The sequence below is a fragment of the Manis pentadactyla genome, chromosome 15, assembly GCF_030020395.1.
Source record: "Manis pentadactyla isolate mManPen7 chromosome 15, mManPen7.hap1, whole genome shotgun sequence".
Classification (NCBI taxonomy): domain Eukaryota; kingdom Metazoa; phylum Chordata; class Mammalia; order Pholidota; family Manidae; genus Manis; species Manis pentadactyla.
In genome coordinates, this window is record NC_080033.1 from 80027997 (window position 1) to 80051735 (window position 23739).

At 57.8% G+C, this 23739-nt stretch overlaps 1 protein-coding gene across 4 annotated transcripts in view; it reads left to right on the plus strand.

The window, feature by feature from the left end:
• The window catches only part of GSE1 (Gse1 coiled-coil protein), a 388729-nt gene that overhangs the window by 82000 nt on the left and 282990 nt on the right, over positions 1 to 23739 (plus strand). The gene's annotated exons all lie outside the window — the stretch shown is intronic.

A 23739-nucleotide genomic window follows, 5' to 3' on the forward strand; every position in this document is an offset into this window, starting at 1 on the left:
AAGTGCCCCAGAAGGACTCCACTGGCCTTCTCAGACCCCAGTTACACCCCACAGAGCTGGGGGACCCCAGGTAATTTCTCAGCCTCTCTGGGTCCCAGTGTCCTCACCTCTAACATGGCATGACCATCACCCACTGTATGGGGGTTGTGAGGGCTGAAAGGGGAAACATGGACCATCCAAACTAAGTCGAGTAAGGATTTTACTGTATATAGTTGTACCTCAACAAACCTGACTTTTAAGCATTTTAAAAGAACATATATGGGGATGTTCACAGCAGCCAAAAGGTGGAAACAGCCCAAATGTCCATCACCAGATGATAAGCACAGTGGGGTCCCGCCATACTGTAGAATATTACATGGCCATGAAAAGGAGTGAAATGCATACACATGCTACAACACAGGTGGGCCCTGGAAACATCATGCTAAGGGAAGGGGCCAGACAGAAGGCCACCCGGTGGTAGGACTCCCTTTACATGAAACGTCCAAAACAAGTAAATCCAGAGGCAGGAAGGAGAGTAGTGGTTTCCAGGGGGTAGGGGGGTGAGGGTGGGGAGTGACCGCAAATGGGGATGGGGTTTCTGTTTGGGGGAATGAAAATCACAGTAGTGAATGGACTAAAGGCCACTGGACTGTTTACTTTTAAAATAGGTAGAATGCTCTTGTGTATCTTGTGTGCATTTTATCACCACCTCAAGAGTTAAAGGAGGGAAGAGAGGTGTCGTGGTGTGTTTACTGACACCCTGCCCGGGAGGTGACGGCCACTGTGGCAGCTCCCCTGAGGCCGGCTCCAGAGCTCCCCGGCAGGTGTGCAGTCTGCTCCGGGTGGGCCTGAGGGGGCATTCTGGCCCTCTGCAAGCAGGGGTGACAGGGGGCTTCATCTCAGTGGGGCTGACGGGGCCTGTTCCCCTCTCGCCAGCAGAAGGAACCAAACACATACTGCTGGGCTGGGCCCGTCCAGTCGCTGGTAACTGCCCGCAGGAATAGGTCACCTGCCACCTGCTCCATGCAGAAAACCATGCTCTGGACCCTGCAGGCCCCCCAGGGCCCTGGCCCTGCACCTTCACAGGAGAGATGAGGCGTTTTCTGCAGTTCCTCCATCAGCAGCCTTGAGGGTCAGAGTGTCGCTAATCAGAGCTCCTTGGCAGCCCATGTCCAAGCTTGGGGGTTGTCAGGAACGAGAGGTCAAAGGCAGGACTGCTGGGGCGGCTGCAGGGCGTGGCACGGAGCATCAGTCAGCCTCACACTCTGACCTGGGCCTGCGCTGGCCCGCCCGACAGGCAGAGAGGGATTCTGGAGCCCACAGCCTCAGGCATTGGGAGGGGGGTGGACAGTTCGGGGCCAGGACAGCCAGCCAGAGCCCCTGAAGCCCCAGCTCCTCAGCGGGTGGGGAAGGGGTGGGAGAAGGAAGACCAGCCAAGGGCCCTGGGAGGGCAGCAGCCAGGAGGTGGAGAGCGCGGTCTCGGGGCTCTGAGGGTCTGTGTCCCCAGCATAACAGGGAGCAACTGGAGGGGGCGCCTGGATGGCGCAGGGCCACGCCTCGGCTTGTCCGGGGCTGCCCCACCAGCCTCATCGCAAATACCCGCTGAATGGGAACGGCGCTAGCAAAAGGAGAGAAGGTTCTGGAGCCAGTGCCCAGCATTCAACCTCCAGGTCCGTGGGGGTCAAGGTCGAATCCTGGGGTCTGTTCTGGGGGCGGGGAGCCAGTCAGGGCACTGGGACCCTGCAGGCCCAGCACGGGCACGCTGAGGTCATGGCCCCTACCCAGGCCCAGACCCTGTGGGAGTGTAGCAAGGTGCGCGCCGGGTGCCGAGCCCCACGACCCCAGCAGATGGCGCCTTTGGCCCAGCAAGGAGAGGGGTTTCTTGGGAAGAGGCGGTGAGGAGCCGTTCTGCCTGCACGCTGCCTTCTGGCCCCATTTATTTCTGCACGTGTGGCTGGCTGCAGGGCCTCACACAGGGCCTCCCCCAGCTCCAGGCAGGCTGTGGGCAAAGCCAGAGGGGGCACTGCTGAGGTCCCTGGGCCTTGGGGCCCCCGTCCTGATGACGGGCCTCAGAGTAGGGGGCTGAGAGGTAATCGAGCAACGTGCTTGCCCAGCGCCTGGTGGGTAACCAGGGCCAGAGAGGGCAGTCCCAACTATTAGAGTGCGTCCCCATCCCCACTTTTCAGGTGAGGATGCTGAGGCCCAGAAAGGTTGAGTTACTTGCCCAAGGTCACACAGCTGGGAGGACTAGACCTTGTTTCCACCGTACAGGGCTAAGGAAGACCCTTCTGGTGGCTGCTAACTTTTGTTGCACGCTTGCTGCATGTGCCATTTGAGCACCTTCCATGAACCTTCTCAATCCAAAGGAGGAAACTGAGGCAAGAGGACCTGAGGAAGGTGGCCCAGGATCCTCAGGGCTACTATGCGCGGACCAGGAAAATGTGACTCAGAACTAGGGTGGGTTGGAGTCATTTGTTGACCCAACAGTGTTTTTGAGCACCTATTGTGTACCAGGCCTGGCCAATGCTCCTGGAGGCCGCTGGGGGAGAAAGACAGTAATGAAATCAGCTGTAAGTCACTGAGCAGCCGCAGCCTCGGAGGGCTGTGCAGGAGCTGCCCAGGGCCTCGGGGCCGCGTGAGGGACATTTGATCCACAAAGGGTGGTGGGGTCCAGAGGCCCCTGGAGGAGGCAGAGGTGGGCCGGGGTGTGCAGCTGGGGTTCCTCAGGTGGCCCAGGACATCCTGTTGCTGGGCCATTGGCTGGGGGGCGGTTTGTGGTTCCCTCTGGGCCTCCACCTTGGGGCTTTCTCCTGCCGAGGGGACGTCGTGTCCCTGGTGCCTGGAGGGGATGTCAGGCACCATGGGCCAGGCTGTGCACGCAGAGGGAATGTTGGCAGTAACACAGGCAGCTTCCTGGGCTTTGCCCACTCAGAGGAGACACGGTGCTGGCTGCCCTTGCACTAATTAATCATCCATTTAAAACTCACAGCTGCCCCACAAGAAAGGTCATTGTCAGAACCGCCACTTTACAGATGACAAGACTGAGGAGAGAGGTGCCAGGTCTCTGGCCTAAGTGCAGGATTTGGTCCCAAGCAGGGCAGGACCCCCATTCTCGCCCTCAGAGCCGTGGCTCTGAGATGGCAGAAGCAATGTGGTCCTTGTCTGCCCTGAGGCAGGAGTGCCGAGCACTGCTTTATTTTCTGTTTTTGTTTCTGTTTACTTATTTATTTTCCATTAGCTTTTTTTGAGAAAGGTGACATTGCACTTAATAATGCAGATTTTTTTAAATCACTTGACCCAGACTGACCTCTGCTTCCCCTCTGAACTCTTGAATCCATCAAATTTTTATTGTTTTATTACCTTAAATATTTCGGGGGTATGTTTTTACCCCAAGTTTTTTAAAATGCAGGTGATGTGATATTATGTGGTTAGGAAGGAAATGTCTTCAGGGCCTGGTTTCCCCCTGCAGTGGAGGCGCTGAGCATGGTGGCTGAGTCGTGCAGGGCGAGAAGCCACTGGGGCAGGAGGGGACCCAGGTTTCCCTGTTCCCAATGATGAAGCCCTCATGCCAAGCTAGCCTGCCCTTCACCCCCCATAAGGTAGCTCCACCCCACGGAGCCTCAGCTTCCTCGCCTGTCACTGGGGTCGCCATGTCCCCGCTGGCTTCTCAGGGCGTTGGGAGAGCAGACACACACCCCTTATCTGAACGTCAGCCAGGAAGAGGGCCGTTCACTCACTGACTTAGAGCGTGGGCCTCCAGGAATGATCACTACAGTGGTCATGAATTTTGCACCTGCAGAGTTGGGAGGGCAGCTGAGCGCCCCCCAGGCCCCGGGAAGCTCTCCCTTCCACCCAAGGGTGCCTGAGGTCAGCCCTTTCCGGGGCAGTGTTCCCAGAGCTAGGTCTGTCACTCATCCCGAAGCTCGTGCCATATCGGAGGGGTGGAGATGAGCTTGGAGATGAGCTTCCCTGAAGGTGGAGCCTCAGGTGTGGGAGGGCACAGGGCTGCCTGTGGAGGGTCTGGGAACCACACGCCGGGGGACCCTGAACACGTCTCCTCTTCTCTGCCCAGGACCCCAGTAGCACCCAAGCTTTCCAGTTCCACCAGTGAGGAGTCATCTCCGGGTTGAGGTCACTGAATCCCACGGACCCCTTTATTTGGGGGAGTCCCCCCTCTACATTTAGTTGGCAAGATGTCCCCCTTGCTTCCTTATGTTTACATATACATGTGTCCATTTTCAAAGTCCTCTGAGGACACCGTCGTGGGTAACTGTGTCTGGCTTCTTAGAAAACCAGTTTGGAGGGAAGTAAGGGAACCCAGGATAAGGCCTGGTGACACACGTGCTGGTGTGGCCAAGGCAGGCTTCCCAGGGCTGAAGCGTCCCCACGTCCTGGGGCCACCTGCCCAGGCTGTCCTGGCTGAGCTTGCTCCGGCAGCAGGGCCAGGTGAGAGCTCCCCCGAGGGGGCGGGGGCACAGCGGTGGGAGAGCCGGGCCCGGTGCCCCTGCTGTGCCCGGGCCTCTGGGCAGATGTGAAGTTTGGGGAGAATGTTTCTCCCTGCTCTCAGTTACTTAAGGAAAGACCCAGAGGGGGAAGAACGGCCTCTCTTTGGGCACAAGCACCATTAAGCTTCAGAGCTGTGAGGAATCTTACAGGCCGTCAGTTCTGAGCCTTCTTGGGGGGAGGCAGCAAGGCCTGGAGAAGCCAGGTGACTTCTCCGAGGTCACGAATTCTTGAGAGCAGGCAAGTGGTGGCTCTTTCCCGGAACAGCTCTCGGTGGTGATGTTCACACCCACCAAGCCTGCCACGGAGCAGCTCAAAGCAGGCCCAGCCATGAGTTAATTAACCCCCCCAGCACCTCTCCAAAGGAGATAATTATTACTCATATCCCCTCCATAGGTGGTTAAACCAAGGCCCACAGGGGTTGAGAGAGTGTATTAAATGCCAAACAGAGAAGTTACTCTGCATCAGAGCTTAATCTGACCTGCCTCTTAATTAGCCGGTGCTATTAGTCTCCCCACTACTTCCAGAGACTCCATTTTTGTTGTTTTCTTCTCAAAACTGTATGCAATGCTCCAGAAAAAGAAACCCCACAACAAAAAGCTCAAACTCCGTCCAACCTGGTTTCCACAGGCAGAACCCAGGCAAGCAGGCATGACTTGGTGGGGGGCAGCTACACCCTGAAGGCTTTGCAGTGGATCAGCCCACTTCCGGGTCGTGGGTGACATTGCTGTGCTGCAGGAGGAGAGACTAGGGTTCCTTCTAAGCCTCATCGCCGCTGCTTTGCCTTCGGCAGATCTAGAAGCAGTGTGGGGTAGATGCACCCCGTCTGAGCCAGGCTCCATCGCCATGGCACGTGCCGGATGGTTCAGCCAGAAATCACTGGGTCCCTGGCTTCAGCCGCCCCACACACAGAGCGCTCGCTTCCCTCAGAGGCTGAGGGGCTGCACTCCGCCCGTGTGGGGGCTCAGGCGGCATGAATGGGGCTGCAGCAGGGGCTGCGCAGGGTCAGCATGCTCGGCCCGTATTACTTAACTTGCCTTCCCAGCCTGCCTCCGGCCGGGGCCGGCTGGTTTTAAAGCTTTTCTCCCTTGGGGTCTGTGAACGTTGCTTTTGCCAAAAGCCCGCTTCAGAGTTCTCGTGTGTCTTTTGGGGACCCAGGCCATTTAGAACAGGGTTAGGGCTGCAAATCCAAGACCTGCCGAATGTCAGAGTCGAAAGGGACCAGAGATGTGACCAGGTAGCCCATTGGCTGGATGACGGGGACGCCGAGCCCCAGAGGAACAGGGCTTGCAAGACGCACGTCGCTCATGGCCAAGGGGGCCCCAGAGGCTCTTATTTTACCTAGGATAATTTTTTTCATGAAATATGACTTCCTGTCTTTCTGTCCATAATGTGCTTTTTCTATACCAGGATTTCTTTAGTCCAAGTTCACCTTTATCACGTACCACAAGGTTTTGTTTCCTGAATAATTTGCACTAAATTACTTGTAGTGTTTAGTAGTGTAAGTATTACAGTATCAGTACTTAAATCTGCGTGACGAGTCACCCCAAACGGAGTGGTGGCTCGAAGCCACGGTGATCGTTGACCCTCTGTGGTCGCCGTGGGTCGGACTTCAGGAGGGGCTCGACGGGCAGTTCTAGATCCGGGTTTCCCAAGATGTCGGCTGGCTCTGGAATCATCTGAGGGATTTGCTTCCACGGTGGTGTGGTGCGCTCACCTGGCGGGTGGGTTGGGACCTGTCTGCACATGGGTCCCTCCTCGGGGCTGCAGGGGGGCCTTGCCGTACGGCAGCTGGATTCCCCGGAGCCCGAAGCTCAAGAGAGACCTGTGCCCAGCTGGGGGCCTGTCGAAGCCGGGGATGGGTGGGTACCAGCTCCTCAGCTTTCCTTGAATTCCGGCCGAGTCTCCCCTGGTGAGCCACACACACTTTCTCTGGCGCATGGGGATCCGAGGCCCACAGCCCCGAAGGCACACTCGGACCTGGGCCAAAGCAGGCAGCCCAGGGGAACTGGGTCCACACCTGCTGCTGGCAGTGAGTGGGGTCGGCCGTTGCTGAGTCCTCGGCACCTGCCCAGGGTGAGTGGCAGGCTTCGGGCAGGGAGTGCTCCTTGACCCTGAGCAGCCCTCATCGGGCCTGTGCACGGAAAGAAGGGCACCCCGCCGAGGGCAAGAGCATTCCCACCTGTTCGTGCAGCTGGGTTCTGTCCCCGTGCCTCGGGGTGCACCTGCTCGCCGACTCTGCAGACAGCCCCTGGGGAGCGGAGACTCTTATTCCCATTTTACAGACGAGGCTCAGAGATGTTAAGTCACTTGCTAGGAAATGTGGAGCTGGGATTAAAACCCAGGCAGTCTGGCTCAAGTCTCTACTCTTAGCCCCTCTACCGTGTACGCTTCCTACATGGGTGCCCGTGGGCCCATCTCTTTGCCCCTCTGGGCCTCAGTTTCCTCCTGTGAATAAAATGTCAGGGGTGGGGGGACTACAGTCTCCACGCTGCCTCCCGGCGGTGAAGTGCCTGTCGGGGCTGTGGCTCCTCCAGGGACGGCCACCTGCCAGCCCCAGAAGCTCTGCGTTCTGCTTTCAAGATGCCCCTGGCCCAGGAGAAGGCCCCACAGGTCAGGAGGCCAGGAGAATTTGAGAATCTGCCCGGCAGGTCGCACCGTCGCTGTCACTGCAGGATGACTCCTGGAGTGTAATCACAGGCCTGCGGCTCGGGGACAAAGAACATGACAGAAGGAACGATCAGACTGGGAGGAGACAGGAGAGGGCAGGGCGGGCGGGAGCCTGAGCTCACATCCACTCGGTGAGAGTCAGGGCTGGCCGGCAGGCCTGCCCCACGCCGTCTCTGTTCCTGCTCAGACACCCGACCTTCCGAGCAGCCATCCTGCCCCGGCCCCCAGGACTCTGTTATTACAGCACACAGCCCTGGTTTTTCATGTCCACCAATTAAGGGATTTGCCGGGTTGTCGATTCCCGGGAACCTGGTGCAGCTGTGTCCACCCAGCCAGGAGAGGCGAGGCCCTGCTGACTGACACTGAATGCCCGCCGCTGGGGGTCATGCTCCACAGCCTGTCAGGATCGTTGGGGCTGGAGGGATGGTTGGGAAAACGGCAGCCCCCAGAATAATCAGGGGAGGGCTGGCTGCTGCCCGTGAGGACGGGCTGGCGCGGGCCACCTGCGATCTCAGAGGCTGCCTCCTCAGCTGTGTGCAGATGCGCCCGCAGGCAGGCAGGGAGCCAGCATTGCTGAGATTTCAGCTCAGTGGTATCTGGGCTCTTTTTTTTTTTAGATCTATAATGACAGACCAGAATTTGAATCAAAAAATTAGTGAATGTAGAGGGAATGATGGAAATGGAAAATTGCCATTTGCAAACAGCATAGTAACCACTGTTTGGAGCAGGAATCATCAGTGGAGGCTGAAATCGGTAGATGAACGTATGATGGAAAAAGGGTATTTGCATCATCTCAGAGTATCTCTCCAGAGATCCTTATTGATTTCAGAGGGGAAAGTGATCGCTTTGAAGCAGACAGGCACCACCTACATGAAGTGATCAATAGTGTCATCATGAGGGTGGGACAAATGATTCCACGGGCCTGCTGACATCATGCACTGGGGGGCACCCAATGTCACCTCTGGGATATCCCCGCCCAAAACAGCCTGTTTGGTTGAACTAAGTAAGTGTGTGCTCCTTCAGTAGCCGGTTCTGCAGCGGGGGCGCTGGTGGGGGGTGGGAGCGGCTTCTGTACTCCGTGTGGTCTGTGCATCGCAAAACCGCCTCCCCAGAGCTTGAAAGTGCTGCAGAGTCTCAGGCCCTGCTCCCAGCCTAGAATAGAACCTGCACTTCGACAAGCTCCCCCGCCCCGGGGGCGTCACATGCATGTGATAAAGGCTGCAACACCTCTCTCTGGAGAGAATCCTAAGGCTCCTTCCAACTCGGAGAGTGCATGGTCTTGATCCAATTAGTTTCAACACCACAAGGAACCATGCAGGAAAACAGACCTGGCCTCGTGACCCTGGCAGAGGACAGGAAGCAGCTAGGGAAAACGGAAGGCCAGGTATCTGGGAGACTGGGTGGTTCCCGGGCCTGTTGGTGCAAAGAAGATGGGGTGCCCAGACAGACCGCGGCACGTCTCTTGCTCTCTTCCGCAGCACCACCTCGTCTGAGCAGCTGCCATTTGCAGCCCTGGGCACATGTGTGCCTCTTGCTGTACCAGGAGGAGGTCAGCAGACCTGCCATGAAAAACAAGCACGGGCAGAGGGCTCCCTCCCCAGAGCTTGTTAGCGGGGAACACAATGGCCACTTGATATTTTCCGAGGAAGGGTTCAGGCGGGTCAGCCCACGTGTTGGCATAAGCGCTCAGTATCCTTGCCAAGTGACTAATTCGAAACGGGAACATTTATTTGAGGGAATGTACAGCAACAAGACCCTGGAAAATGGAACAGGGGTGTCCAGGTCCATGTGCCAGGCCAGCACACCGCCTCCCCCACATTGCTGCTGCCATGCACCTCACCGGATCGGGGACTTGGTGTGCGGGGTATCCGTTCACCGGGTGGGCGTTCCAGTGGCCGCCCTCCTCCCGGGAGACTTCCCTAACAGAAGGGAATCGCGGGGCGCCCGCCTGGACGGCTGGGTCCTGTTATAATAGATGAAGAGCAGGCACGTCTGCACTATAATCATCATGAGGCGTTCTCGGCTTGCCAAAAATTATCTGGTGCTGCAGTTCATCCGTCCATTAGTCCAAGTGCCCAACAGCTTCAGATTGGATTGTGTGGGCTTTTTTTTTTTTTTTTGGAAAGATGAAAGATGGGAGGCTATCTGAACATCTGCTCTGGTATCGCTTGGGAAGTTCAAAGTCAGGCGAGTTTGTGTATCAGCCAGAATGGGATGCTCGATTCCGGTGCAGGGAATTTAAAAGAAAGAAGTGGAAACACCGTGTTTCCCTGTCCTTTGGCCTGGGGCTCTGGGGCTCTCAGGGTCTGGGGCCCCTGACCCTGTGAAGGAAGCAGCCCCACCTACAGAGGAGCTGTTGCACAGTGTGCTTCCACCCCGGGAAGGATCAGGGGCTTCGGGCTCCAGGGGGTCCCCCCGCCTGCCACAGGGGGGCTGCCGCCTCACCTCGGCGGCACGCTCAGCCCCTGTGGCCTCCCCCTGTGTCCCAGGGGACGGGGACAGCAGATGGGTGCTCTGCGGTGTCAGAGAGCTCTGGCTCGTGCGAGGGACCAGTTGGAGGCAAGCACTGGGGTCTGTTTGGGACAGATGGCTCTGTCAGATTTGGCTCCCAGAAATTGTGCAAGACATGCGACGCTTGGTGGGACTGCAGAGGCCTGGGTTCCCTGGGTGGCCTCGGGGGCCGAGTTGGTGGGGCTCAGAGTGCACAGGGAGTGGGGGACCCTGCCTGCCCACCCCCTACGTCACCCACTCCAGGGTTTCATGAGAGGACCTTAAAGCCTCGTGACCGCGCAGTGACTCAGGAGGTCTTTCGTGATGTGCTGACACCCCCTCCGCTCCCCCACTCCATCCTAGCCCAGCTGCTCTGCTGAGCGCACCGGCCTTTTCAATACCCCAGGGCCTTTGCACTTGCAGCTCCCGCTGCCTGGTTTGCTCTTGCTCCTGATGCCTATGAGGCTCGTTCCCTCACTTCCTTCTGGGTCTCTCCTCAGTTGCTGACTTCTCCATGGGGCTTTCCCTAAGCCCCCACCTTGACAGTTCCTCTCCTACCTCCCATGATGGGGTGCATGAAAAGAGTAAAGATCTTTATGGTTCCATTATAGGTAAGATTCGAAAATCCCATTTTATTTATGGGTGGGTGTTTAACAGACATATCTGTGTTGGGTGCTGGGAGGAGCATGCCACTGACCTAAGTTGTCTGGCTCCAGAGTAAGACAAAGGAGAAGGCTGTATCCCGTTTCAGGGACTTGCGGCCCTGGTGGAGGGGCAAACCTGGGATGACCAGGGTGGTGGTTCTGTGGGACCGGTGATGGTGGGATGGAGACCATCAACCCAGGAAGGCTGCCTGGAAGAGGTGGCATTAGAGAGGAGCCCTGACAAGCCTCTGTCTGATAGACAAGGACAGGGCACTCCAGGCAGAGGAAGACAGGAGAGCCAACATGTGGCTTTGAGGGGACAAAGTGAACTACCCAGCGATCACACAGGGCTGACCAACCAGCACCGCCGTCCCGCCAGGCCGGACCCCCATTCGTGACCCCACCTGAGCCCACAGGCCTCCTCTCCTTCCACGATCGTGTTGGTGAGCTTTGCGATCCCTGGAGCCCATAGGCTTCCCTCTCTGGGAAGGTGGGGCACTGCTGTCTGGAAACAGCCAGCGGGCTGCCAAGGAGCCGGAATGAACCAGGTCGTGGGAGCCACATGGGGCAAAGCCAAGAGCAAGAGCCTCCTTCTCTTGGGTGGCCCCACAACCAGCTCCTAAGGCAGCACCCAAAGGGGAAACACAGAAGGTTGGTGGGTGCCCAGATGGCCAACTCTGCGAGCTGTGATTTGAGAGAGGAAGAGCCCACTGTGGGCCTGGGACTGAGCCGTGCACCTGGCAGATCCTCCTCGGTCCTCCCAACACCGTCTCCTGAGAAGGGACTTCTCAGCCCTGTTTGCTGATGAGGACCTGAGGCCCAGAGAGGTTGAAAACTTGCCCAAGGTCACACAGCCAGGCAGCTTTGGATTCCCAAGTCCACACCCATCCTGGGAGCCGGGGATTCGCGGAGGGTACTAGGGAGAGCCACCCACCTGTGCATGTCCCTTCTGGGATGTGAAAGCCTGCACCGCCTTTCCAGCTCTCACTGTAAGCCTTTTCTGACCTGGCAAAGGGGAATTCAGGAAATTGGAACCTATGATTTATTGCTGGTGGCTGGCTGGCGTTTTCTGAGCACTGGGCCAGGGTCAGACAATGCTGTTCTCTGGGTTTTCCAAGGATTGTCTCCTTCAGTGCACCCCCCCACCCCCCGGGAGGCAGGGACATTACTGTCCTTGGGATACAGAAAGGGAGGCTGAGGCCCAGAGAGGGCAGGTAACTCGCCCAAGGTCACACAGGAAATAAAGCCAGGATTCAAACCTGGGCAGTCCAACCCCCAGGCGCACCTAGTCACAGGGCTAAAAGCACTCCAAGGCCCCCAAGCCCTTGTACCTGCTTCTGGAACAGTGGCAGGCAGGGGAGGCTGTCTACTCTTCTGCCCGTAAGGCCTTGCCTGGAGCTTCTCCAGAGACCTCCACGTGGGCCCGCAGCTCTGGGGTCCACTGTCCAGCTGGCCCCAAAGTGCTGGCTGACAGCTGCCGAGGGCTTTATGTGGGTAAAGTTCCGGGGAGGTTTAGGTGCCAGGAGCAGGTCCCCGGGGGTCCTCACCCATCACAGCACCCCCCACATGCATGGAAGCTCAGAGTAGCTCATTCCTACTTCCCAAAGGGATGCTGGCAGCAGGGCCCCCGGGCCCCTTCCCCTCATTTCTGTTCCAAGTCCTTACCAGGAAACAACAGCCGTACCTCTAAACAGTCAGAACCGAAGCCGGCCTGGGCCCCGGGGGCTCCTATCAGGCAGGCTGCAGCCCCTCCACGGGGGGTGCCCGGAGGAAGGTGTGACCAGGCTGTCAGCTGAGGCCGGAGGTGCAGGGGGGCCTGCCCTGTCATCAGTTCCCTGCAAACAGCAGCCAAGGAGACGGTGTAGGGTGGCGCCAGGCCAGTGGGCAGGTGGGGACATGAAGGGGCTGCCCTGCTCAGCCTGCCCTCCCTCTGGGCAGGCTTGGGGGCTGGGATGCAGGGTGCCAGTGCTGGTCAAATCGTGGGTATGTATTGGAGCCACGGGTCTCATGGTTAGCCAGAGGTCCTGTGTCACCTAATGTCCCTGCCAGGCTGGTCTGGTGGACACGTGCCACCTCTGTATAATGGGAGGTTACATGGTGCTTCTGAAGGCACCCAGCTCATCAAATGCCACGTCAATGATACCGCTGATATGGCGGATGGTTGCAGAGACTAATTAGGTAAAGGTGCTGTGGCTGGTCAGAGGGGGCCGCTGAGATCTGGAAGGGCTTCCCTGGTGGTGGCAGGGTGACTTTAAGACTACAGTCCTGGGGCAGGAGAGGTCAGCTTCCGGACTGAATGATTCCAACCCAAAAGCTGTGTGAGAGAGAAGGGAAAACCCCTCAGCTTCCTCGACGTAATCCTGCATCCTCGGGCCCGGACCGTCCAGCTCAGAACAGCGCCTGCACCCTTCCGTGTTTAGGGATCAGAGAGGTGGGGTGTCTGGAGAGGGAGAGGCACTGGGGACCTGGGGGCCTGGATGGGCAGGGTCTGTCTGTGGGTAAAGACCCCTGGTCTCCAGGGAGCCAGGGGGTGGGGCTGGGGCCTTGTTGCCCAGAGAACTGTGAGCTTGGGCCGTGGGGGCCCCAGAGGTTTGGGGTGAGGGGCAGCCTCCAACCCAGGGCCTGGCTGGCCTCCTGGAGAGGGGGTCCCACACAGTTGCTGGAGCGGGGAGGGCGGCCCCCCGGGTGGGCAGAGGAGGGAGTGTAAACCATAGCCAGTACCCACTCCCTTGGCGGCAGAGGGCCCGTTGGCGGCAGAGCAGGGCGCCCTGACTCTCACTCCAGCAAAGATCTTTGCTGACTCTGCTGGGCACCTGCTGGCTCTTCTCTCCTTTGCTGAGCATCAGCTGCCTGGTGGCCACTCAGGTGAAGCTGGGGGAGGAGGCATCTGGGGAACAGGGCCAGAGGCAGGGGTCTCAGGATGCAGAACCCAGGCAGCTTCCAGAAGGGGGCTTGGGTCCAGACTGGCCCTGAGGGGAGGTGAGCCTGTCTCTCTCCCTTCCTGGAAGTGCTGCTTGGATTTTCCTTGGTAAATGGGGCAGTGGTTTGCATGCCCATTATTGGGCAGTTGAAGTCCTTTCCCTAAGGGAAAGGTCATGCTCTTCGTGTCACAACCGAGGGTACCCTTCCTGCCTGTGGACACAGGGCCAGCCTTGTCAGCCGGCCCCAGCTCGACATGGGTGCCCTTGGTGTCCTCTGGTCACGTGGCCTTGCCCACATCTCTCCCTGACCTGGCCACACAAACACATTGGCCTCCACGGATCCATCGCCCCCAGGCACCACCTCGGGGAGGTAAATCCTGCCTTACAACATTGTTAACTGAAACATAGGTAGACGTCTTTGCTGCGCTTAGACGCTAAGCCTCTGGAGAGCAAGGCATACATCTTCAGCCCTCCGTCACTCCCTGGGCATTCTGTTAATAATTCTGGGGCTCCCATGTGCAGTCGAGCAGGCGCCGCACAGCACAAGGCCATCCCCTGAAACCCAGCGTGTATGCCACACACCAAGCCCCGTGCCCTGGAGCGAGAGGGCCCCTTTTTATACTTACACCCCTACCTTATACCTGGTTCTTCTTTTGGTATTAATCTGTAATATTAACCAGTTCTGCATCAAACCTTTGTGGAGGCCAAGACAGACACGAAGAGGATGGGATGTGCCCACCCCACATGCTGCCCTTTAGGTCCTGAGTTACTTTTTGTTTTGTCATGCTGAGCAGATGACCAGCAGGACCACGCCCTGGCCCTCTCTGCCCCCTCCTGCAGCTGCCGCCAGCTTGCAGTGAGGAGTGAGCGAGCCCGTGTCGGTGCCTCTGTCCAGCCTCCCTGCGCGTGGGCAGCTCACAGTATCTGCCTGGTATTCAGGGTTAGGGGAGAGGGGGTAGGCAGGAAGCATCTCCTCACTGTCAGAGCCAGAGCAGCTAAGCTCAGCGCAGGGGCTGCTGGCCCCAGGCCCTTATATGGCCCTTACTGTCCACACACGTGACGTCTGGTATCTTACTGAGTCATCATGAAAACCCTGTGGGGTCGTTACTATCATTAATCCCCATTTGACAGATGAGGAAGCTAAGGTGCTGAGGTCACCTGCGAGCCTGAGTCCAGACCAGGGCACCTGGCTGCAGAATGGAAGCCTCTAAGGTCTCTTGAACCCCCGAACCTTGTCTGGAGGTTGGTTAAAAGACAGGGGACCCGGGAACCGAGGCTGCTGCCCTCCCAGCCTCCTCTGCCCTGGAGGCGCACACGCCCAGCTAGCAGCCGCTTGGCAGAAGAGAGCCTTTCTGCTTGGCTGGCTTTTGCTGTATTTTCTTTCCTTCCTGAAGCAATCAAGCGGCATTTTTTGGATTCTTCTGCTCCAACAGACCTGCTGCAGCCCTTGGAGAGGACGCAGCGCCTCCCAGCTTCCCACCTGGCTCCTGTGTGCGCTCTGGCCTCGCAGGTGTGAAAGGCGGGCTGCGGGCCCTTGCAGGGCCTGGGGCCGTGGCGCGGGCGCACTGGGAGCCCTCTGCCCAGCAGGGAGGCTGGGCCCCGTCCCAGCCCTTCTTCACCCTGCCAGCCCCAGCCGCTGACTGGGCCACTGACCCCCGGGGGCCCTCCCCACACTGTCCTCGGCCTGCAGGAGGCTGGGAGTAGAGGTCAGGGCTGCGCAGCCGTCCACCTCACCGGCCTTGCTGTGAGATCGTCAGGCTCCTGGCTGGGCTCTGCTCTCCTCCCTCCCCAGCACAGGACGCTGCTCCTGTCAGTCTAAACACAAAGGGCCCTTATCTCCTCCATCTTTTATTAGATCTGACTTCAGGTTAACTGGGTCAGACTGTGGGGACTTGGACAGAAATTAGGCAGCCCTGCCCTTGACCCTCAGAGCCCAGGAAGGAGGCAGAGAGGTAAACGGGACAACCGTCCTCAGCCTGGGAGGCGCCGTCACCCCACATCCCTGGTTATGTGCTGTGCATCTTTGAGCAAATTACTTAACCTCTCTGGGCTTCGATTGTTAATCTGTAAAATGAGGATTCTAATAGTCATTACCTCTCATTGTGAAGAATAATTAATGTGTTTGCATGCAGATTAAAATGTTAAAAAACTCTTTGGATGAGTTTTATTGAGGTATAATTTACACACAATAAAACTCGTGTTTTGACAAAGGTATACAGGTGTGTCACCACCACCAGTCATCCCACAGAATATCTCTGTGGCTCCAGAAAGTTCCACAGGCCCCTTCGTAGGGGCCCCCGCTCCCTGCCTTAGCCCCAGAAGCCGGGGATCTGCTCTTTCACTCCGGCTATACCTTTCCTGCTAGCCTGGGGCCAGTTGCAGACCCGTGTGCATGTCCTGGGGCTGCCCTAACGAATGGACACAAACTCGGTGGCTTAAAACAACAGAAATGCCTACTCTCAAGTCCCAAAGGCCAAGTATCACGGTGTCAGCAGGATGGGCTCCCTCTGGAGGCGCAGAGGGGGAATCGGCAGGTGCCGGCAACCCTTGACTTCCTCGGCTCGTAGCTGCCTCGTTTCCGCCTCTGTGTCCCTTGTCAAATGCCTTCTTATGGGGACACCATTGCTGGGTTTTAGGGCTCACCCTAATCCAGTGTGGCCTCACTTAACCAGTTACATCTTAAGACCCTATTTCCAAGTGAGACCACACTCCGGGTCTCCGGGTGGATGTGGATTTCAGAGGGACACTTCCCTGCCCGTGACCATCTCTCTGGGCTTTGTCTGCCCATCTGTGCAGTAAGGAGCTGCTGAGCAAAGATGGTCACACAGGCAGGCCCCGAGCGTGGCTGGGCCCCAGCGTCAGCCGAATCCGAGGGCCTGCTCTCGCTCGCGTCACTTGCAGTGGAGAGACCCCGAGGTCCCCTCCACAAACCCGTCTCCTTCCCTCTACCCCAGAGCACCCCCCCATCCAGGGTTTTATATTTCAGACTGTCCATGCGTGTGGCTCTAGCCAGAGACCAGCTGTGGTTTGGCTTGGCCTGCTTTGAAGCTCTGGATGAATGGTTTCCCAGAGCTCACGTCCCGCGGCACCTGCCCCAGGGTTTGAGGGGCTCTGAGGGACTCGATCAGCCTGGCCTGCCCTTCCCCCTGCTGCGGAGTGTTCCACAGATGACATTCACTCATTCACGGCCCCTTGACGGAGGGGGCTTGTTTCGAGCATTCGTTTACAGGTGCTGCCCCAAGCCCACCCTGTACCTTGGGTTCATGCATGAGAAGTTCTCAGGGATTTGTGATTGAATTTCAGGGTGACAGGCTGGGGTCACCCGCTGCTTTTCCAGACCTTGCTGGCTTGCTTATCCCAAACCATTTGCACTGGCTTCCCCTCCCCTGGCAGGGCAGGAGATGGCCCAGGCTCCATGTCCTCAACCGTGGTCACCCTCAAAGTGGGAACTGGGTGGAAAACAAGAGGCCAAGGATGGACTGCAAGATGCTGAGGGTGGAGGGCCACCCCTGGCCCACCCAGGCCAAGCTGTCGCCTGTGTGGGCCCTGAGGCCAATGGGGGGCTGCCCTCCTGTCTCGTGCAGCATGTGCTCTGAAATCATTTAGTTTCCCAGTGGCGCTCCCATGCCCGTTCCCTGTCATCCGCATTCTACAGACATGGAAGCTAAGGCATAGACGTTAGTAACTGGTCCAATGTCAAACATGGGCAGAGCCAGGATTTGAGCCCAGAGAGCTGTCCTCAGAGAGCATGTGGAGGTTCGGCAGCTGTGCCCATGCTGGTCAGCACCTGTTGGTCTCCTTGAGTGAGCCAGGGCCTCCTGCACGGCCTCCTTTCCACCCTGCCCACCCGACTCTTCTCACCACAGATGCCCACCAGACCCTATCATATACCTCGGGCCTGCTGATTAGCTGCCTGTGTTGACTGGCAGCCTGGGGTGTTAGCTTGGGGCACCAAGAGACTGCCTGAGTGCAGCTTCTGGTGATCTGCAGGGCATGACAGACCTCCCCACACTTGGCTTAAAGCAGTAACCACAATGTTATTGTGACCTCCCAGGGTCTGGGGCCCACCTGGGCTCTGCAGGGTGATGTTCAGGGTCTCTCGTGGGCTGCAGTCACAAGGGGGCCGGGCTGGGCGGACTTAAACATCTGGGCTGGGACAGCAAACTCCCTGGGGCTGCCCCCTGCCCAGTGGCTCAAAGGAGGCAAAGCCCAGAGCCAGTGAGAGGGGACAGGCGTGTGTAAATTGCTTAACATTTCCCCCTAAACCGATCTCCTGTTCTCGTTTAAAAACCACGAGTTCCTACCTCACGTGTTCCCAGGCACTACTGTTTAACCACCACTTTTTGAGTTTTATGGTCCCGTTTCTTCCTGGTCACTGGCATGCTGGGGTTTCTGTCCTCACCCACAGGGCTTGGGTTCAGGGGCCCTGTGACTTGGAGGTCAGTGGCTCTGCTCCATCCGGAAATGTGGGCACAGAAGTGGGAAACAGGCCTGGTTATTTTGAGATTGGTTTAAGCATTGCCTTCTGGGAAGACATGGTGAGACAGGTTGCTGAGAACTGTAAAAGACTTGACTCCCCTTCTCCAGAGAGGTGAAAACACCCCGTGCTTCTCAAATTAATGGCATGTGTGTCACTTGGCATCTTGTTAGGGAAAGCAGATTCCCGGGTCTGGGTGGGCCCAAGACTGCACGCGTGTTCAGGGGGCTCTGGGTGTACAGAAGCCGTCAGTTTGTGGAGGGCTTTCTGGAGCCAGGAGCACAGACCCGTCCACCCAGCCGCGTCCTTGCCCAGATGTCCCCAAGAGGCAAGCCCACGGCCAGGAGGAAACAGCTTTTTATCTCCACCCCTTTCCAACTCGGTGGTCTTCCTGGCTCACCAAGGGCATCACCTGCCCAGTGGCCTCGCCACTCACCCCACCCCACATCCAGCCCATCGCCAGCCCGCCACGGTGTCTCCAGAATGTTCGTGGGTGTCGCCCACTCCCCACTCCTGCCACAGCTGCGGTTCCGACATAGGAGACAGCAGAATCTTGGCCAAAATGCTTGCAGGCAAGATGTCACCCGAGATGGTCTCACAGTCCAGCCAGGCAGGAAGTCCCCCACCCCGAACAGTTCATCCACCAGGCAGCAGGGGCCGTAGGCAGCAGCCCCCAGGGAGCCCTCAGCTTGGGACCTGGGTGCCTGTCCAGCTGCAGGTGGCGGGCCACCCAGGGGAGGGGAGGCAGGGCAGACCTGGCCCCTGTGTTTTCACCTGCTTGTTGTCAAGTGTAAGGTGGGTGGTTCCACCTGCCTGAGTGCCCCCGACTTAGGCCTGAAGGTCCCTGAGGAGTGGGTGGGGGCCTCCCTCTGACGTCCTCAGGGGTGATGTCCCCGCAGCCCCAGGCGGGGGCTCCCAGTGTCTGTCAGCATGGAAATGGAAAGGGGTGAGGAGGCACCGGGGTGCCCGCTGTGGATGACAGCTCGGCATCCCATAAGCCACGGGGGAGAGAAACCCCGTCTCCAGCCCGCGGCTGCCGTCCCTGCATTTTCTCTGTCTTAATGAGTTCTACGTGGAGCTTTTTCATTCCCCCGTCAAGTGCTTCTCAGAAGTCTGAGAAGAAAGGCTTCGTGCCCTGGAAGAGCTTTACGATCTGACGGGGGATGTCTGGACGCAAACATGGTCACGTGATGGTGTCAGCACCAAGGCGGGCCTCAGCTCCCGATGCCCACCTGCCCTGCTGGGTCTGCCTCTCATGGGGACTTGAGTGGCCCCTGGAGGCAGGAAGGAAGTTCTTGTTGCACCAGAGGGCTGACCCTGCTCGGTGTCCAGAGGGTGGGCTCAGGTCTGGGATGGGGCATCTGATGGGTGGGATGTGGCTCTGGTGGTCCTGGGAGGTGGTGCGGCGGGAGGGGGAACTTCAGCTGAATCACAAGGCTTGGTTTGGGTGGGGTTTGGGTGGGTGGGCCCGGGGCACAGGAGGGGGGCAGTGAGATTTCAGCAGTAAGCTCTACAGGGGAATAGGGAGCGCGGCCTGGGGGGGTTGACTCTGTGGTGTGCTGGCATGGGCACCGAAGGCTTTTGATAAGTCAAGCGACACCATGAGAATTCTTCCGTGCGCGCCTGTCAGTCTCCTGCCGGGGGCCAGCTTGGGTGTTTAACAACGCAGCCCCCACACGGCTCACTGCTCCACCTGTAGCCTCACCCGGGATGCAGGGGCAGGAGCTGAGTTCACACTGGCCGAGAGGCTGGGCGGTGGCGGAGCCTGGACCGGAGGCCTTGCACCGCTCTGACTGGTTTCCACACTCACGTTTCCTGCTCACCACAGCCGGGAGACTGCCGGCAATCCACAGTCATCTCCCATCTTGGGGTCCTTAGCTTAATCACATCTGCCAAGTCCCTTTTGCCGCGTGAGGTCACATATTCGTGGGTCGGCCATTGCTCTGCCTGCCCCTTCCCTTGGCTGACCAGTTAGCCGGGCAGGTGGGAAGCCAGCAAGGAAGGACAGAAGAGAAGCCGGGCCCAGGGACCCCGCAAGAAGGGGGAGCCGACTGCCTGCAGACCTGCCGCCAAGGGGTTGAGGGAGCACAGAGATGGCCTGGGGCAGCAACCAAGGGCTGGTGAGGCAGGGATCCCACCCTGGGTGAGCACGGTCCTATTTCTCAAGGTCGATGGGCCCTAGGAGAGTAAAAGAGTCTGTGTTTGCAACATTTTGCAGCCAGCCTGGGTGGTGGCACCATGCTGTAGGTGAAACACCCCCAAATCTCCGGGAGGCGCAGTTTTTAGCGGCTTTCTTAACAGTGTTGCCTGTGGGGTCTGCAGGGACCTCTTTAGCTAGTTGATGCCCTTGGCCTTGGGGAGGAACATCCGTGTCTCGCCCTGACAAGAGAGAACTCATAACATTTTTAAATAATTAAACTTATTCAAGACCTGCTGATGTCATGGCTAGGGCGTGGACACTTTGCAGTCGGGGTAGAACTCACAGGAATGCGCTCAGAGGGAGTGTAGCTATTTATGTACATGGCACTGCTCACCCCTTGTTTTACTCATGGGGAAATTGAGGCAGTGCCAGGTTCAAGTCACTTGCCCCAGGTCCCACTGTGAACCCAGCAGTCTGGACCCCCGCCCCTAGCCAGAGCCAGGCCTCCTCCGTCACCTGGAGCTGCAGGAAGGCCCCTCATCTGTCCATCTGCCTGACATTCTGTGGCCGTATTTCCTAGGGGCATGTGGGGCATGGCCTTCGGGTCAGCAAATTTGTTTAGTGACCATGTCACCACAGTGGTAAAACAATCAAACCTCATGTAGTTCTGTGTGCACTGACTCGTCTTTAGGGAGAAACATGCATTTGGGATTGATGTGGCAAATCTAGAAAATACTCTGGTGGTTAATGGATTTGGTCGTGAACGTCCTGGGTGCTGAAAATGGTAGAATTCCAGCGTCCCTGGGAATTGGCTGGTGTCCAGGGCAGCAAGCTGGTGAGTGGGAGGCCTGGGACGGGACACAGAGCCCTTCTGGGTCCTGGGCTGCCTTCTCGGTCCTGGTGGCCTTCCTGTGGGCCACCGTCCAGCCAGCCCCCGCGTGACCACCGGGGACTGGGCAGCCTCCATTTCTGCTCCCCGCTTACAGACAGGTGAGACCGAGTGACTTGCCCACAGCCTCAGAGAGCACCCTGGGGTGGACCTGCCCTGGGCACCCAGTGAGCCTGCCCTTGCTTTCAGGATTCCAGTGTAGAGGGCCCCGTCTGAGGCTCTGCCCTGCCCCTTCCTCTGCAGAAATTAAAATGGCTTTTAACTGTAGATGTAACAATTACATTTTTTATTATGCTAATTTATATAATATAAAAGTTGCCATTTTAACCATTAAGTGTACAATTCAGGGCATTCAGTACATTCCCCGTGTTGTGCAACCATCACCACCATCCATTTCCAAAATCTCATCTTTCTAAACAGAAACTCTGTCCCCTTTCCGTAGTAACTCCGCATTCCCCTCCAGCCAGCTCTTGGTAATCTCTAATCTACTTTACTTTTCTGTAAACTATAGATATGCTGGCTCTGGAAATTTCATATAGATTGAATTATACACTACATGACCTTTTGTGTCTGCCTTCCAAACCTCAACATGAACCTAGGGCCACCTTCACCCTAAGGTTCAATGTGTAGTGCATCAGTACGGCGCTCCTTTTTCATGGCTGAGTAATACTCCACCGGATGGATAGACCCCATTTTGTTCACCCACTCACCTATTAAGGATTAATTACATTTTTTGAGCAGTCACTGTGCACCTACCCTACTTCTACATCCTCTGATTTAGATTCCACCCTTTGGAAAAGACTGTGCATTTACAAAGTTAAGCAGCTTGGCCCTGACCACCCACCTCATGTGCCGCTGAGCCCCAGCTCAGCATGTGGTTGCAACCCTCACCCCACACCTTGAGCCCCCAGCCGAGCTGCCTCCTGGTATTTGGGGGTGCGATGGGGCTGGAGGAGGAGGAGACACAGGCGGGGCTGCAGGCAGGCAGCTGGTCCCCGGAGCTGGCGCTGATGGGCTGGTGCGCCTCTCTGGCCCCCTTGAGCATGTGAGGGGAGTGTGGGCAGAAGGGTCCAGGGTTTACCCCACTCCAGGGGCCGTCTCCACCCTAAGGGCCTCGCCATGCAGACTTCTGCCCTGTCCCAGCTGCCAGCTCTCTGAAGTGGCACAAAACCTTCCCAAACCCACAGGGCTTGTCTGGGACCTTCCCCCCTCTGTTCCCTCTTGCCTCACATGGCGCCTCGGTGATCGGCAGGGAATTGCCAAGCCCGCTACAGGAATGCTTACGGCTGAACCTCCCAAGCTGAGGCAGCGTTGCATTTTATAAGCCGTGTGGGTCTGCAGAGCAGCGCTTCGGCGAATGTTTGCTAATAACCAGGAGTTGGCAGAAGAGGCCTTCACTCGGGGAGTGGTGGGGGGCATGCAATTCCTGGGGGCAGTTGAAGAAGCCCCTGGAATGCGGTGGTCCCTGGGAGACAGGTTCCGGGGATACCGAATGACTCCCGGGAAATGCAGTCTCCTAAAAATCAACCACTGAACACAGACTCGTTCTGCCCTCGCCTGTACCAGCCACACTTCAGGCAAAATGGGATGAGCGGGCCTGGTGGTGGAGTGATTCGGTTTATCCCGAGCTCCCCTAGATGGGCAACGGGACAGAAACCCACCGAAAGGATGCTGCCTGGGCTCATCCAGACTTCTGTCCGTTTGTAACATCCAGGTGGGGACAGTGCCTTCCGGTCACCATCTCTCTTGTCTCTAGCTCTGTATGTATCTCATTTCTCTGCACCCTCAAAGCTGCGTCCTGCTTCCCTGGGCCCCTTCTAGGGCAAAGCAGAGGGTTCTCCCTGCAGGCAGCAGCCCCAGCATGGGTTCCCCCTCCTCCCAGATGGCCCAGAGGCCCTGGGTGTCAGGCCACTCTTTGTCTCATAAAAGGTGCACAGCCCAGAGCCCACCACCGTGCCCCACCCCATCCACCCACCCCAGGGCTATGCCCAGCCAGGCAGCCGGGTGCAGACCAGCCGAGTGGCTCAGGATAGCAGAAGCAAGAAGCAAGCTGACCTGGGCTCCATGACCAGGCAGATGGCTCTGCCCACCTCGGTGGCTCCCAGCAAGCAAGACCCAGCACAACTCTCCAGGAAGGACCCTCCCAGATGTCCCTACTCAGGTCAGTGTGGGCGGCCCCCTGAACAGCTGCTAAGACTGCCCAGATCTCCAGATGGTCCACTTCCAATCTCTCATCTTAGAACATCACCTGGGGGAGGAGACGCAGCCCGAGAAGCGTGAGAGGAAATAAGAGAGCGGGTGAGCTTGGAAGCACTCTCATCTTTGCCTGGCAGCTCAGCTTTCAGGAGCCCCAATTAATCATTATTAATTTAATCGGGGATGACTGAGAGTCATCCTGACAAGAGCTCAGCCACGATTTATCCCACCTGCTAAGGGATGACCTTATCAGAATTCAATGAATTCGTCATTGCATTAAGCAGGCACCCAAATGAATCTCTCGCCTGCCCAGTTTGCTGAATGACCGTCAGGGTCCCCACCCCCGTGGTGCTTCTGCGGTCAGCGCAGAGGGTGGGGCTGGCTCAGGCGGGGGGATGGAGCCCAGCCCCGTCTCCAGCATCGGATGCGAGCCAGTGATTTTCTGCTCTCTTACTAGCAGTTCTCAGATGCTTCTGTGCCCCAGAATCCCCAGGAGTGCTGATTTGAAACGGCTTCAGGGCCTTGTCCCTGGAGCTTCTGATTCCGGAGGCATATGGGACCCAGGAGCCTGCATGTTTACTAGGCACCCTGGAGATTCAGATGCAGGGGCCCCTTAACGTGTCTTGATCCGAGAGCACTGTGAGCCCTTAAGGTAGGTTCCCAGCCCTGGTCACTGTCGGGGCTTCGCGTTTCAGGCAGGATGAGTGAGGCTCGCTGCGGTAACAAACAGCCCCACGTCTTCGGTGGTTAACGCAGGTAAAGCTCATTCTCACTCGCTCATCACAGTCCAGTAAGGTGTCCACTAGGCCTTCCATGAGGTGGTTCAGGGT